Source organism: Notamacropus eugenii, chromosome 4, assembly GCF_028372415.1.
Source record: "Notamacropus eugenii isolate mMacEug1 chromosome 4, mMacEug1.pri_v2, whole genome shotgun sequence".
In the NCBI taxonomy this organism is placed as follows: domain Eukaryota; kingdom Metazoa; phylum Chordata; class Mammalia; order Diprotodontia; family Macropodidae; genus Notamacropus; species Notamacropus eugenii.
This window is the reverse complement of record NC_092875.1, coordinates 472,794,812-472,811,146: the sequence shown is the minus strand read 5'-3', so window position 1 is coordinate 472,811,146 and position 16,335 is coordinate 472,794,812. Positions and strand designations below refer to the sequence as shown.

At 40.2% G+C, this 16,335-nt stretch overlaps 1 protein-coding gene and 1 pseudogene across 1 annotated transcript in view; both read left to right on the top strand.

Annotated features, from left to right (window-relative positions):
• The window catches only part of ARSB (arylsulfatase B), a 260,017-nt gene that overhangs the window by 208,648 nt on the left and 35,034 nt on the right, over positions 1-16,335 (top strand). The window lies entirely within an intron of this gene.
• Positions 2,943-4,795, top strand: LOC140498788 (adiponectin receptor protein 1 pseudogene; annotated as a pseudogene).

Below are 16,335 nucleotides of genomic sequence, written 5' to 3'. Positions count from 1 at the left end.
TTATCTTTGCTCCCCAGCCCCATTTTGTTAGACACCACAGTTTCCCTCCACGACTTACTTCAGTACTTCAAGGAACTAAGATTTCATTATTGTGGGTTCTCCCTCCACCAGTGCAAATTACAGCCCTTCTACAACTTTGTAGGTGGTCTTTCAGAGCAGCAGTAGTAGGGGAAAGAATTCATTACCCTCCAGCCAATCTAGCGCTGAGCCTTTGTGAGCTAAGCTGGCTCGATCTTAGACAAAGGCAAATAGTCCATCACTGGGCTCATATTTGAAATTTGGCAAGTTCCACCAGGTGTTATACTCTGCTGGCCTAGCATTCAAAAGCCTGGGATCACCTCAGATCCACAGTGAAACATCAGAATAGGACTTGGGTGGAATTATCAGAAAATTAGCTTCAAAGAGATAGGATTGGATGTGAAACGTGTCTTTGCATTTTTCGGTAACCCACTGTGAAGTTATCATGTGACTTCTTATTAATTCATTTATATTTTAATTTCCATAGATCTACTGAACATTATGTAAGGCTAAATGCCTGCTATTTGACCTAAAACAACCTTCCTCAAATTTCAGTGGTGACCACCCTTAGTTTTAGCATTTTAGGATTAGGTGGACAAGGTCATATGCACTATGTAGATACCCTTCATACTTTCACAGATTTTTATCACATTCCCTTTCACCATTCATTTCTTCAAACTGGTTTTTTTTTTTTAGTCCAGCCTCCTTCTAAATAATTAGAGTATCAAGAGCTAGAGGGGAATTTAGAGACCATGTCATCCAATTCTCTTTGACTGGAAGTAAGTGAACGAAGGGGAAGCCATAGTAGAGTGGATGGAGAACTGGATCCAGAGTGAAGAAGACCTGAATTCAAGTCTTACCTCTGGCTAAATGATCCTGAGCCAGTCACTGACCTCGGTGCCCCATGCGACTCCAAAGACTATATATTACAAAACAGGGGCTGCTCTACTTTGGTGGATGGAGTTTCCTATGCCAGGGAAATTGTAGGCCTGCTTCTCTTTGCTTCCTCCCTCTCCTCTCAACTCCTCCAAAAAACAAACAAAAAAATGAAACCCAGAAAGATTAAGTGATTTAACCAAAGTTCCATAGCTTGTTAGTGCACTAGAACCTAGGCCTCCAGTCTCTATGTCTGGTGCTGTTTTCCACTATCTCCTCCACATCCTTCATCATTCAAGTTACTCTTCTTGGGTAACTTGCACTCTGCCTTTCTGAAATGTGGCCGCTAAAATGAGACAGAGTATTCCACTTGCAGATGTTTTTCCTATATGAGCATAACTTATAATCCAGTCATTCCACTTTGGCTCTTCTACCTCTCTACTCCTTCTTGAAGGTCTCCACTTCTCTTACGTCAGTGATTGCTTATATGAATGTATTTTTATATCTATTTATATCTTTTTATATACTAATGACAATAATTAATATATATTGCTTGTAAGCCTTCATGCCTATATGACTCCCAAATCTAGAGTTTGATCTGTAACCTCTCTGCTGAGTTTCATTCTACATTCTACATTTCTTCCTGATGGACATCTGTGTTTAGATGGACTGTAATCACCTAAAACCTCACTTCAGTCAATTCAAATCAGCACCTACTGTGCTGAGGCATGGGTAACTAGGTGACACAGTGAATAGGGTACTGAAAGATTCATCATCACAAGCTCAAATCCAGCCTCTCAGACACTTCCTAGCTGTGTGATCCTGAGTAAGTCACTTAACCCTGTTTGCCTAAGTTTCCTCATCTGTAAAATAGGCTGGAAAAGGAAATGGCAAAGCACTCCAGTACCTTTGCCAAGAAAATTACCAAAGGAGTCACAGAGATTCAGACACCATACAACAGATACCATAAAATAACTCAACAATAAATGTTAAGGCATTGTGCTAAATGGTAGGGATAATTAAAAAAAAAAGACAAAAGCTGTGCTTGCCTTGAAATAGCTCACAGTATAATGGGAAGCCAAAATGTAAACAACTGTGTACAAACAAGAGATAATACACAGAACAAACTGGAGTTCATCATAGAAGAAAGACACTAGGATTAAGGGGGACTGAGAAGGGCTTCTTGCAGAAGATAGAATTTCAGCTGAGACTTGAGGGAAGCCAAAGAAACTAGGAGGCGGAGAGGCAAAGGGAGAGAATTTCAGGGCTGGGGGACATGCTTTCAGTAAAAGCATGTTTGAAGTACAGCAAGAAAGCCAGTGTCACTGCATCATAGAATACGTGGAAAAGGGAGTAAAGTATAAGAATACTAGACAAGATATGAAGAGGCCAGGTTATGTAGAACTTTAAAAGCCAAACAGAGGATTTTGTGCTTGAATCTGGAGTTAATGGGGAGCCAGTGGAGTTTATCAAATAGAGGAGTAACATGGACAGACCTATGGTTTTTCACTTTGATAGCTGAGTGAAGGATGGATTGAAGTGAGGAGAGATGAGACAGAAAGCACAATCAGAAGGCTGTTAAAATAGTTCAGGCATGAGATGATGAGAGCCTGTACCAGGCAGTGCAGAAATGTCAAAGGAGAGAGGGGGATGTATACGAAAAATGCTGCTTTAAAAGTAGAGTCAACAGGATGGGGCAATAGATTGGACATGGGAGAGAAGCGAGAATAAGGAGTCAAGGAGAACACCTTGGTGGCAAGCTAGGGAGGACTGTAGTACTCTTAAGAGTGACAAGGAAGTTCAGAAAAGGAAGAGTTTGAGGGTAATTTTGAATTCAGTTTCAGCTATCTTGAGATTACTATATCTGAACCACATCTAGTCCAAGATGTCCATTAGACAATTGTAGATACAAGCAGAGAAGAGGTTGAAGTGGAGCAAATGGATCTGAGAATCATCCACCTAAAGATGATAAAGAAATTTATGGGTGCTGATGAGATAACTAAGCAAAATAGTAGAGAGGATAAAGAGAAGAGACTTGGGGGACACCAATGGTTATCAGGTATGACCTGGATGAAGATCCAGCAAAGGAGACTAAGAAGGAGCAGTCGGACAGGTAGACGGAGAATCAGGAGAGAACAAGGTCATGAAAAATTAGGGAGTAGAATGTATCGTGGAGAAGCAAACACAGGAGAGTTGACTAAGCTGCAGCTTCTGCTAGGAGAGAAAGGTAAACAGTCCCCAATAATTTGAAGAGAAATATGTCCAGGGCTCCAAGAAGAACAGGTACTAACATTGCCTCAACCAGCCCACCATGCCATGGAGAAAGTGGAACCATTTGCATAGGAAGTATTATAAAGGATACTGGCCAGTTAACCCATGTGATGTGCTCTCTGACTACCTTCCTCATGGTCACAGATCTCCCCTGCCTCTTTTGCATCCCTATATTCAGAGAACTTCCCTATCCATAGTGAGTGGCAATATTTGCCATCTACTTGGTTTTGTACTGTTTTCTTTTGGGGAATCTTGACCAGACCATGCCCAAGCCAAACATGTTCTTCATGGCCTCTCCACAGGAGCAAGTGGTCACTGAGATTTTTTTTTTCTTCTTTCTCAATTCTACACTCTGTCTCATTTTCTCCTGGCTCCTTTCCACTATCTATTGTCATTCAGAGAAAGTCTCTCAGACATTTTCCAAACTAGAGGATTTAGAGATCAATCTGCAGATCTTCAGGAGCTTTGTCCCCTGACTCTATTAACCATTTTTTCTGTTTCTCACAGTTCATCTATCACTCCACTGTCTGTGTTCTGAACATCTCTGCTGTCATTGTGGGGGGAGGAGGGAGCATTACACCACACCCAAAATATTAGCAAACAAAAAAAGTTATGTATGTTCCTGGGAGTTGGTTTGAGTGGAATTGTCCCACCATACACTTCACTATTGCAAAAAGGTTTTGTCAAGGCCACCATAGTAGTCCAGAGAGGGGATGGGTTCTTCGTCATGGCTGGTAATTTTAGTGTATAGTTCCAATCACATCAGATTTTCCATGTCCTGGTGGTGGTAGCAGCCTTTGTCCACTTCTATGGTATCTCCAATTGTAGCCTTGAAAACAACTACACCAATGACTTCTTTCTCTGAGTCTTCCCACCAAAGGGATGGAGAAGGAGCATCCCAAGTGCTTTTCAAAAATTATTTCTTTGCCAAAGGGAAAAGAAGACTTAGTCGTCTGTTTCTGGAAGAAACCTGATAGTAAATTCCATATGAACTGAGCAGTTTACTCTTACACCCAGTTGGCTGTCAGCTTTGAATTCCCATAACTAGAACTAGAGGGGATATCCTGTCTTGTCATGCCCTCAGAAAGACAACCACAATCACCACAAATGGACAGCATTTCAAAAGATGGTGGACTTCCCTTCTACCCTCCTTTCTCTAGCCATTTTGGAAATATCTAAAGAACTAGGTCTCTTCAGAAATTCTATTTTTGGAAGAAAATGGCCCGTCATTCCTACTTTGTAACTGCTTGGAACTGCCCTACCCTTCTTTTATAGCAAACTTTTGAAAATAACCATAACTGGATCCCAGCTTTCCAGAGCCTGGATCTGTCTATGCAGAAGTAGGAAGAAAGCCCCCAACTTTTACTAAGCCTGGCTAATCATGGAAGATGTCCAGGTTTCATATAACTTATTTTAATCCACCTCCTTCTACCCCCACAGGGTAATATAAAACTAAAGTAAGAGAAGCCATTTAACACTAAGCTTTAAAAGAAAACCCTACTATTGTTGCTTTGTATCTCAGTGCAAAGACGATGATGGTATTTTAGGAATTCAGGGCCATTAAAATTTTGATGTCTAGGATTGACTAATAGAGAGGTCATTCTAGAAAGAGAAAAGGGTGAATAGGGAAGGGAGGAGAGAAGATACAGAAGGAGGGCAGAGAGAGGGAGAGATGGAGATAAGAGGGAGGAGAAGGGGAGGGAGTAAAAGGGGGGGAAGAAGGGGGAGAGAGAGAGAGAGAGAGAGTCAGAGACAGACAGACAGAAACAGACAAAGATCATTGATAACTTGGGAGAGGGCTGTTTGAGTTGAATGAAGAGGTTGGAAGCCAGACTGTAGTGATTTAAGAAGAGAGTGAAAGGAAGCTTGGATCGTAGATGGCCTGTACATGGAATTTAGCCATTAAAGGGAGGAGAGATGTGGGAGAATAGCTATCAGGGATGGATAGATGGATGAAGTAAGGGTTTTTTATGCATAGGGGAGATGTGAGTCTGTTTGTCAGTGGCAGAATAGCAGCCCATAAGAGATTAAAGATTACTAAGGGAGCATTATAGAGGAGGAAATCCACTGAAGAGGATGGGGTGGAATGAGATCACTCACACATGTGGAGAGTCTGCCTTGGCCAGGAGAAAGGCCAGCTCTTCATCTGAGACAGGAGTGAAGGAGGACATAGAGACAGGTGTCATCAGGGTGATAGGAGATGAGGAGGAGAGAAGGAGCTCTCAGTTTTTTTTCAGTGAAATGAGGCCAGGATCTCTTCTGCGAAGCTGAGGAAAGGGAGAACCATGGGAGATTTGAGGAGAGATGAAAAGGTCTGGAAAGCCCACCTTGCTGAGTGAGATAGTAAATTGATTAGGAGGGTAAACAATGTAGAACTAACTCATTGTCTTCCCTTCAAAATCAACTACACCTCCAACTTCTCCATTTCTGGATGTATCATTCTCAGTCACGTAGGCTCCAAATCTCAGTTACCTTCATTGACTCTTTCTGATTTGCCCTGATAACTTACCAATCACTACATCTAGACAGTTCTTGCTCGTACATCCTTACTTTCTCTCTCCCACCACCATGACAACACAGGCTCTTATTGGCTCACCTACATTATTATTATTTTTTGAGAGGCAGTTGCTAGTATCTGAGGTCAGATTTGAACTCGTCTTCCTGCCTCTATCCACTGTGCAACCTAGCTGCCCTGGCTTGCCTATATTATTGCAGTTGATATCTCATCGATTTCATTGTTGCCTCTTCCCAAGTTTTGTACACGCAACTGCCAGAGTAATCTTTCTAAAACACCCCTTGTGTCTTGTAACTCCTCTGGTCCAAAATATAGTATGTTTGTATACTTGGCATAATGGAAGGAGCACTGGATTTGAAGTCAGAGCAGTTGGGTTCAAACCGCAGTTTTGCTGCTTCTTATGCAAATCACTTTTCCATTCTGTGAAATTAAGAGGTTGGATTAGATGAACTCTAATACCTCTTGCAGTTCTTAATCTTATTATCCTTTATGTCTTTCCTTTGCCTATACACGAATTTCAAAATTCTTATCTGGCATTCAAGACCTTTCACAATCTTTCACCTGTCGAGAGCCCTGTCCTTAACATTCTATTGCCCACACATTGATTGAAAGTTCCTACCCCTTTGCCTTTGCTCACAATATTCTCCCTCACCCCACCTGCCATTCCACAAACCTAGAACATCTTCCTTGTTCCCTTCCACCTATCCAAATCATCTCACTCCTTCCAGATGAAGGTCAGGTTCCACCTGTTCTGTAATACCTTCTCCAAATAACTAGACTAGAGCCAATCTTCCCTTCTGCTCCTGTGGCACTTATTTAACGCTGGCTTGCACTGTGTCTATGTACCCCATATCTCTCAGCTCTATTCAGATCTTACCAGTGCCAAGGACAGTTCTTTATAATTATTTGTTTCCCCTCCCGAGTGCCACAAAAAGTACACAGTAATTCTTTGTTAACTCAATTGTACAGAAGATAATACTTTCTTTTGGACCTCTGATGCTTTCTTCCTCGTGGTGTCCAGCGCTCTAGTGTCCCTTCAAGGCAGATGTACTTAAGGAATCATCAATACTTTTTCAAAAATCCCCTTCCTTGGGTACAGTTCTTGTCTCTTGAACATTTTTTTAAAGATTCTAGCCTGAGAATCTAATTTTTATCCTTTGAGTTGGTCTAAGAGGCATAAATCTTCATTTGGATAACTCTAAGAGGAGTTAAAGTAAACCATACTGATGTGTTGTAAAGATGGCAGGCATTGGGGGAGTGGGGCACCAGAGCATGATATAATTAGGAGACCTGGATAAAGTTCTAGGTCCCCACTAATTATGAAAACTTGAACAAGGCATCTAACTACTCTGGGCCTTAGTTTCCTTATCTTTAAAAATGCAATATTGTATTAGATGGCCCTTAGACTGCTTTCCAGCTCTGTTCTGTGAATATTCTGTGAATATACAGGAAGCAACGAGCTATTTTAAAGTATTAGTATGTTTTCGATTCTCCATTCCCAAGATATCAGATCACCTAGCCAGAACATCAGAACTCACCCCAACACCCACCACATGAAGTCTTATTTTCCCTAAGAGCCTGGAGCTCATCTCTCGCCAATAAACTCTCTCTCAAAATCCATTTTTGGATTTTCCTCATTCTAAGCATTATCACCAAGTCAGATGGAAAACTTAGCTTTGTCTTTTTTTTTTTCTCATCATAAGTGTTTTACCATATGTGCGTCTTCAAGATCAGGTTATGCCTGGCAAATCACACCCTTCATGAATGGGGCAGAGCTGCTGGCAGTAAGAGGGAGCAGAAAGCAGCAGCCACACTGACCACAACTGTCCTTCCCCCACATAATAATTGTAAAGCACTTAGCACTTAATAAATACTTGTTGCCTTCCTCTTCCTTCCTTCCTTCCTTCCTTCCTTCTTTCCCCATCCCCTCACTGGCTTCTTGCTGCAAAATGACAAGGCAAAAAGTCGTTAGCCGTTAGGAAGAGGGCTTCTTTCCAGGCTTAGGTTGAAAGCCATAGTTCTCATCATGTGTTCTTTCTGGAAGCTATGGCACAAATACGGGTGTGGTGCCAACCGTTAGTGTTTTGAAGTGAAGATGTAAAAAAAAAATCCACATGCATGGTTACCAGTGAGGAATTTGACTTAATACAAGATGGCCAGCACTTGGAATGAAATTCCCAGAATCATCTCCATTCATTTCAATTTCTAGAGAGTTCTGAGGGTCATCTGTTAGCATCCTGCAGACTTACAAGTAGGCTGCTGAGGTGTCTCTCCCCACCCTCACTAACCTGTACTTGATAAATGCTCATTTCCAGCTGATCTGAAATGGAACAGCACCTGTTTAATATTTCATTCTGATTAAATAGGCTGTAGAGCAGAGTACAGATTTTTGCCAACACTTGCACAGATGGGTTTCCAGTTTTCATTGGAAAGACAGATTTAGTTCTGAAGCCCATTTCATCCTGTATTCTGGTGACTTTTCAAAGTATGAAACTTCATTTCTTTAGTTTCCTAACTGAGTCTTTGCCAATAATTGGTTTAGGGTAGAAAAGGTTCTCAAATCGTTTCTTTTTTTTTCTTTCAACAACTGGCATACAGTGGCCGCCTTTCCAGTAATTATAGGATCCATGTAACACCATATTTTATTAAGGTCAGAGTATAACAACATTGCAAAGGACAATCCTTGGAAGAACACTGATTGGCTTCAACATTCCCAAGTCCTCACCACCATGGCCAAGCATCTTATAGAGCAATAACACAGTTGTCTAAAGGAACTGGTCCCATCTGACAACCATCATGGATTCATTTCTTGGGCAGGGTTCCCTTTCCAAATTAAGAATTGAATTAGCACTATTTCATCCTTATCCAAAAATGCTCTCAAGGCCTAGAAATGTCCTTTCTGAAGTGGAACAAGAGACCTCACAGCACAGGAATATAACAAGCTTTCAGGAAGGCATTTAGACCAGCGAGCAAAGCTTTGTGGTTGGGATTCCACTAAATGCCATGTTGGAAGAAAAAAAAAACTATTTTCTCTTTGATCATCAGCCAGTCAAAAGACTCCTCAGTATAACTCATTCTCTTCATCTTAATCACAGGCCAAGGATGAATATTTTAGGTTAAGTTTTCTTTTTCTCTTATACACGTGGTGTATATTTATAACTCAGGCCTGATGGACTCAACGAATTACTTAAAGAACTTGTATTTAGGGCAACTTAAAAAAGTTCATTAGATGCTGTAGTTCTGTGTTATATTAATCTGCCATGAAGTTAAATTTAAATGTAAAAGTCTCTTGGCATATTAATCAGCATTGTGGGAATTGGAAAAATTCTGACCAATAAATTACTTGCTGTAATTAGAAATGGACAAAATTCAGAGTTGTTCTTATACTGTTTGCTTTTGTGAACTAGAAAAATATTTGAAGTCACAGGCATTTGTTACCCGACTCGTTTACCAAATGAGTCATGACATAGTAAATTAACAAAGGTCAACTAATTGTTTGTCAGAAAAAGCTAATACAGAATTTCTCTAGGTCTCATCCCTTTTTGTCATGTAGACATGTTAGATGGGTGTTGAACTCTAAGGTCTCAACCAGCTCATGGATCTTATAGTATTATATTGTAACAGTCTGCATTTATATTCAATGGATCTATATTATCATCAGTGTGAACTCTCACTGTAGCTATACACACTGCAAACCATCCTGGGCTACTCTACTTCCATCTGTAATCCACAGGGTTCCACCCGGTCTATTGGGCACCTTCCACTGTATCTTTGGTACCCATGTTGGTACCCATGGAACCCACAAGCTGTTCATGGGGCTATCCATCCAATAGCTTTTGCTTGCGTGAGTGAAATGTCAATGTCAGTCACTGTTGATCTTTAAAAAAATAAAATAAAAAAGAGGTTAATGTCCAGTGTGAGCTCTATGGAACCAGCTAATGTTTGTGATTTGATGTAAAACAAAGAGAATTCCATACTACCCCAAGTCTCTTCAGGTATAAACAGCTCAGTTTACCAGTTCTTGACATCAGTGGCCTTTACTCCTCAGTAGATTTCCCAAGTAGATTTCTGCCAATATTTTTAAGTTTATATTGAATATTTTACTACTCTCAGGTGTATGTGAGGTTTTAACTCATGGCCAAACATGAAGTGTAACTCATGAGGTCTCTGAGTGCCTAGTACATGATCAGTAATTATGAACATTTGAACTTTATCCAGGCTGGGCCAACCACATCGAAGGTCTTTCTCATTTGGATTTTGAAAATATTAAACGTGAACTGAGTGAATAGGTACTGGAGAGTCTGACTCTTTAAACAGAAAATCATAAAAGTTAAATTCATTTTAAATCTGTCATGCAGAGTGCACATAGGAAAATTATAAGGGTTTTGATTTTCCCCATGTAGGTAATAAATAACATCTGTAATATTCCTCCTCACCTTTTTCTGATTAACTTTGTATCTGCTATATTTTTCCTGGCACTTCTGTTTCATGTTGCGAGGGTTTTGACAAGAGCAGGAAGGATTCTTAGAAGTAGGATGGATCTTGAAGAGAGGCTATCAAAATCAGGGCTAACCTCCAAAATGAGAGACTGGACTGAGGGAAAATTGATGGATAAATTTAACACAGTGACCAGGCCTTCTTTGCTTATACTTTCCATTATATAGGCTCAGACAGAGTGGCCTGGAAAAAGGAACACCAGGTGGGGTTGGCACCTGGACAGTCCTTGCAACTGGGGAAGACTCTCAGTGACCCCTGGCTCACTGGAACAACTGCAGATGCCACCCCCAACCCCTATCTCTTCTCCATGTTCCCAGCCCTGTTTTAATGCATTCTCTTGCCTCCTAAGATCTTCCATTCCAACTCTGCTACCCCTATCCCTGACATTTTTCCTCATACATTCTTTGTATCTCAAGCTAGCTTTCCTAATGTGGGATATATACATACATATATACACATATATAGTGTATGGGATATACATATATATATAGTGGGATACACACACACACACACACACACACACACACACACACACTCTGTTTTGAGGAGCAACTGTAGTATAATGGAAAAAATTCTGCCTGTGATTTGGGAATAGGAAGGTTTAGGTATGAAGCTCCTCTCTGCTGTGGGCCAGTGAGGGAACTTGAATGGGGATAATATCTGACTTCATGGTGGAGAATCAAATGAACTTGAGTTTAAGCATTCTGGAGGTAAAGGGTGATTTTTGTCATCATTATTGCTGTTACTGATGATAGCCATAGGAACAGGAGAAACATGGATGCTGAGGGTGATCATAAGAACCACTCATTTTTTTATACTGCTATAAGTTTCATCAATCAGCAAATATTTCTTAAGCACCTACTGCTAAGCATAGAGATACAGAAAGAGGCAAAAGAGATTCCTACCCTCAAGGAGCTTCCAATTTAAAGGAATGTTCCTTCCTCACAACAACCCTGTGAGTTAGGTGGTCCTAAAACAGACGTCCTTTGTCGTTCTCAAACATTCATTTTAGCCAAAGTTTTAAACCCCTTTCATGACCAAACCTTTAGCAGTTACTACTAAGCAATGAAGTTAATCCTTCTTTTGAATCTCTCGCTCTCTCTCTCTCTCTCTCTCTCTCTCTCTCTCTCTCTCTCTCACACACACACACACACACACACGCACGCACACACACATATCTTTGCCCAACCTTTGAAAATATGTTCACAAGCAGAAATGTCCAGATGCTAAGAATCAAGAATGAAAGGAAAAACAAAGCCATATAATCTGCCCCTGAATAATCAAAAACTTTGTCTCTTCTCATCCCCTTTCCCTTTCTTCTCTACCCAACCCTCTTCTCAACTCAACCCTCCCCTTTCTCCCCACTCATCACTTCCTTTATCCTTCCTGCTTTCTCTACTCCCCTCTAGTCATTCTCTTTCCTCTGTCTTCACATTTTTCTCTGCTCCTTTTTCCAGCATGGAAAGGATACAGCATCTGCCACCTCTGAGTGAGAACGGAAAGAAAGAGATGGCCTATATATCCCTTTCCTTTGCTGCACAAGGCAGATTATCTGGCGAAACAAACCTGCACATACACTTTTCTTTCATTTAACATATGGAGAGCTAGAGACTTTTAAGTTCAACGTGCCCCTCCTCTTCTTCCTCCAGAAAAGGTATGCAAATTTGAAACTTACTTTTGAGCCAAGAGTCAGCACTTTTTTTAAAAGAGGACTCAGTACTGGTAACAGGAGGCAAGTTCATTAAGTTAATGGCAAGTAAATTTAGAAGACTTTAAAGCATGTCATGTTTATCCAATATATAGTCAGCCTGAGAAAACGAGCCCCCATAGGATATGACTGAGTCTAGTACTGTGGTTAGACATTTCCAAAATCCCAAAGAACCCATTATGCTAAAGCTGAAATAGTAGCAGGAAGCAAATGTGGTGCCTGAAAGTTTGTAAGGCCAAGGCTCATTGATGAGGCCACAGGGCTTACAGCAGGAGGTCACATCCAACAGTCCGAGTTCAAGTGTCCAAGAAGACACCACACCAACCAAAAGCTGGACTCATTTTTCTTCTCCCTCACTTCTGTCTCCTTTATCTGCTGTCCCAGGTAGGATACAGTATCCAGCCAATTAGAAAGATCTTTCCATTCAATTGAATAAAACATTTATTAATCTCCTACTGTGTGCCAGGTACTATGTTGGACACAGGAGACACAAAGACAAAAATGAAACTACCCTTGAGTAGTTAATATTCTAAATATGCACAGGTAAATAAATACATGGCGTATATCAAGTAAACACAAAGTCATTTTGAGACAGGGAGAAAGTGCTCTAAAAACTGGAGGAAATCATGAAAGGTCTTGTGGAGTTGGCCCTTAAGCTGAGTCTTGAAGGGAGTCAGGGATTCTGAGAAGTGCGAAGAAGGAAGGAGAGCATTCTGGACATGGGAAACAACCTTTTTTTAACTTTTACGTGTTTTAGGGTTATTTTTAATTTATGGGTTAAAGTAAGCCTCTCTATGGCATGATATAAGGGAAAAAAAGATTGCCCATGAAACTGAAGTTGTGTACGATTTGCTGTTCCTTTAAAAGATATAATAAAGTTACTTTGTAATATGTATAATAATATGTTAAAGCATAATAATAATTGTGTGTTTATATATATAAATTACATAATAAGTATATAACAAAGTTACTTTGTGAATTTCTTTTTTTCCCCCTCTTTCCCAACCCTAGAGGTGGCTACTATTAGACCCAATGTACGTGTGTATGTGTGTGTGTGTGTGTGTGTGTGTGTGTGTGTGTGTGTGTGTGTGTGTCATTCCATACATTCTTCTATTTATCATTTTTTTCTGGATGCAGATAGCGTCTTCTTTCATATGCTTTGTAGTTAATTTGGGTATTTGTAATATTCAAAATAACGTTTTCACTCAAAACCGTTCTTCAAACAATATTGCTGTTACTGTATGCATGTTCCCTTGGCTCTGCTCATTTCACTCTTCATTATTTTGTGCAAGTCTTTCCATGTTTTTCTAAGATCATTGAACTCCTTATTTCTTATAGCACAGTATTATTCCATCGCAATCATATACCACAACTGATCAGCCATTCCCCAACTGATGGGCATCCCTGCAATTTCCAGTTCTTTGCCGTCACAAAAAGAGCTGATGGAAACATTTTAGAACATATAGATTCTTTTCCTTTTTTCCTAATTATCTTTGGAAATAGACTTAGTGGTATTTTCGGGTCTAAGTGTATAGACAGTTTAATAACCCTTTGGGCATAATTCCAGATTGCTCTCCAAAATGGTTGGATCAGTTCACAATTTCAGTCATGTCTGACTCTTTACGACCCCATTTGGGGTTTTCTTAGTGAAGGCATTGCAGTGGTTTCCCATTTCCTTCTCCTGCTCATTTCACAGAAGAAGAAACTGAGGCAAACAGGATTAAGTGACTTGCCCAGGGTCACACAGCTAGAAAGTGTCACTTGAGGCTAGATTTAAACTTAGAAAGATCAGTATTCCTCATTCCAAGCCTAGTGATCTATCACTGCATCTCCTAGCAGTTTCTTCTGCCTTGAGTATTCATTTGTTATATGGGTACAAGACAACAATCCTAAAATATCCGAAGGACTGCCATGTGGGTGGAGGATTAAACATATTCTCAATAGCTCCCAAGAGGAGAACTAGGACTAATGGGTGAAAATTCCAGGGAACTAGATTTTGGCTCAATATAAGGAAGAATTTTGTAATAATTAGAATTGTGTGAAAATGTAATGAGCTGCTCTGTCACTGAAATTGTTCAAGCAGAGTCTGGATAACAACTCTTTGGGGATATTATAAAAGGAATCTGAACGAGGAAGGTTTCACTAGATAATCTCAAAGGTGCCCTACGTCTCCCAATAGTCCATGATTCTGGCTCTAACATGCTGATCTAGGACTTAGCCAACTGGACTGTCAACTGTAATCATTCCAATGTATATATTTACATTCTGCTGCTTGTGATGCACTTTTAAGTACATCCTTAAAAACTACCCCATCCTGGTTCCAACACCCTGTGCCAGGGAGAAGGCCCAAGACAGGCAGCAAAGTGTATGGGATGTGGTCACGAATGCAGCTATGGCAACAAGTGAAGTATATGGAGTTCCCAAAACTGAAGCCAGAGACACGGTTAGGGGTACAAATGGATCCGATTCAGGTCAACAGAGAACCAGGAGGGGCTGAGGATGGAAGCAGAGCAGGACATGGAAAACAGTCAATCAGAACCAACTAAGCAAAGGATCACAACATGGGCCACTGGAAAGAGACATCTTCAGACATGGCCACTATGTTGGTTTGTTTTACTTAATTATATCTACTTATTACAAGAGAAGGCTTCCATGGGGGAACAAGGGTGAAGGGTGAGGGCGGGGGGATTGTTGGGAAGCAAGAAAAAAAGGATTTTAGTGAAATATCAAAAAAAAAAAAATGGGAACAAAAAAAATCTTCATCTAGGGTTAGAGATAAGCAAAAACAGGTATATGACAAAGTAGCTAGGGTGCTGGGTTTGGAACACAGAAGACCCAAGTCGGGCCTTAGATACTTCCTAGCTGTGAGACCCTAGATAAGTAACTTAAACTTTGTTTGCCTCAGTTTTCTCATCTGTAAAATAATAGCACCCACCTTACAAAGTTACAGTGAAGATCAAATGACACAGTATACGTAAAGCGCCTGAAAACCTCAAAAGGCCACACAAACGTTAGCCATTACTATTACTGCCGTGGTAACTTGAACGTTTTTGAAAAGTCAAAGTCCATGTCACAGAAATTCACAGCTTTCTAAGCAATCCTCTTTTCTCTTCGAATTTGCCTATTGAAATGTTCATGGTTTTAAGTTCATAATCAGAAAATATTTATCATAAAAGATTAGAGACATGGAAGGAGAAGCCAAAGAGGTCAGCTATTTGCCGGACCCGTTGAGATGGACATATGTGATACCATCGCTCACCGTGTGGCATTTATACAGCTCATACGGTATTGTATTTTAGTGTTAGAATTGCCATGGATGTTGCTATGTTCTCCCTCCCATGGAGAGTGCCACTAAGGAAGCCCATGCTGAATGTGGGGGTTCTGGATCACTGTTTTGTAGGGAGCTATTTTTAGAGTAAAAAGTTTTATTTTTAGGATCACAGTGATTTTTTAAAATACCCAAAAAAAGTCAAGATAAAAATTAATGCGTTCACATCTGGACGGGCAAGAAGTTACACATGCTCTTTACCACACACTGAGAGGAGAATGTTATTATCCATTGCCTTCGCCCACATTTATGTCAAAATGGGGATGGATCGTGATTTGATCCACATGTGTGTTGTGGAACGTGTGAATACAGCCCGAGCGCCCTGTTATAGAAGATGGTCGTAAAGTTTCCACAGGCCCTTGCTACTGCTAATGTGCTCTAGCTAGACCAGTGGAGTCTCATTAATTGGAACTCTACTAATTAATATGTTTCAATAATTTGACAGGCAATTTGGCCCTCCAAGCTCTTTACACCATCTATGAAAAAATAACTGGCTAAGCAAATTAATAGCGTAAATAGGATTGCACCGTGACACTTTCAACCAACTGAAGAAATAAAAGTTTTTAAGGATTTCCAATTTCAGCATATAATTTGAGGAAGGATGCCACTAATGAGTCTTATCTATTTATTAAGATAGGGTTTATGGAACCTCCTCTTAGAAACACTTTACTAACACTTCATTGAAGTTTCTGTATCTTGTTAAATAATACAATTACATTTTGAAATTTTTTTTTAAATTTTCATGTATAATTTATTTATTTTTTAGTTTTCAACATTCACTTGCACAAGAATTTGAATTCAAAATTTTCTCCCCAACTCTCCCCAACCCAGGACAGCATGCACCCTATCCATGCCTTCCTCTAGTCTGTCCTCCCTTCTATCACCCTCCCTAATTTCAACCCCCTCCCCTCCATTTTCTTGTAGATTTCTATACCCCATAGCCTATACATCTTATTTCCAAGTTACATGAAAAAACAATTTTTAATATTCATTATCTCCCTCCCCTCTCCACCCACTCTCATTGCGAAAGCAATCAATTCAATGTAGGTCATATATGTGGAGCCATGAAAAACACTTCCATAACAGTTACATTGTAAAAGACTAACCACATTTTCCTCTGTC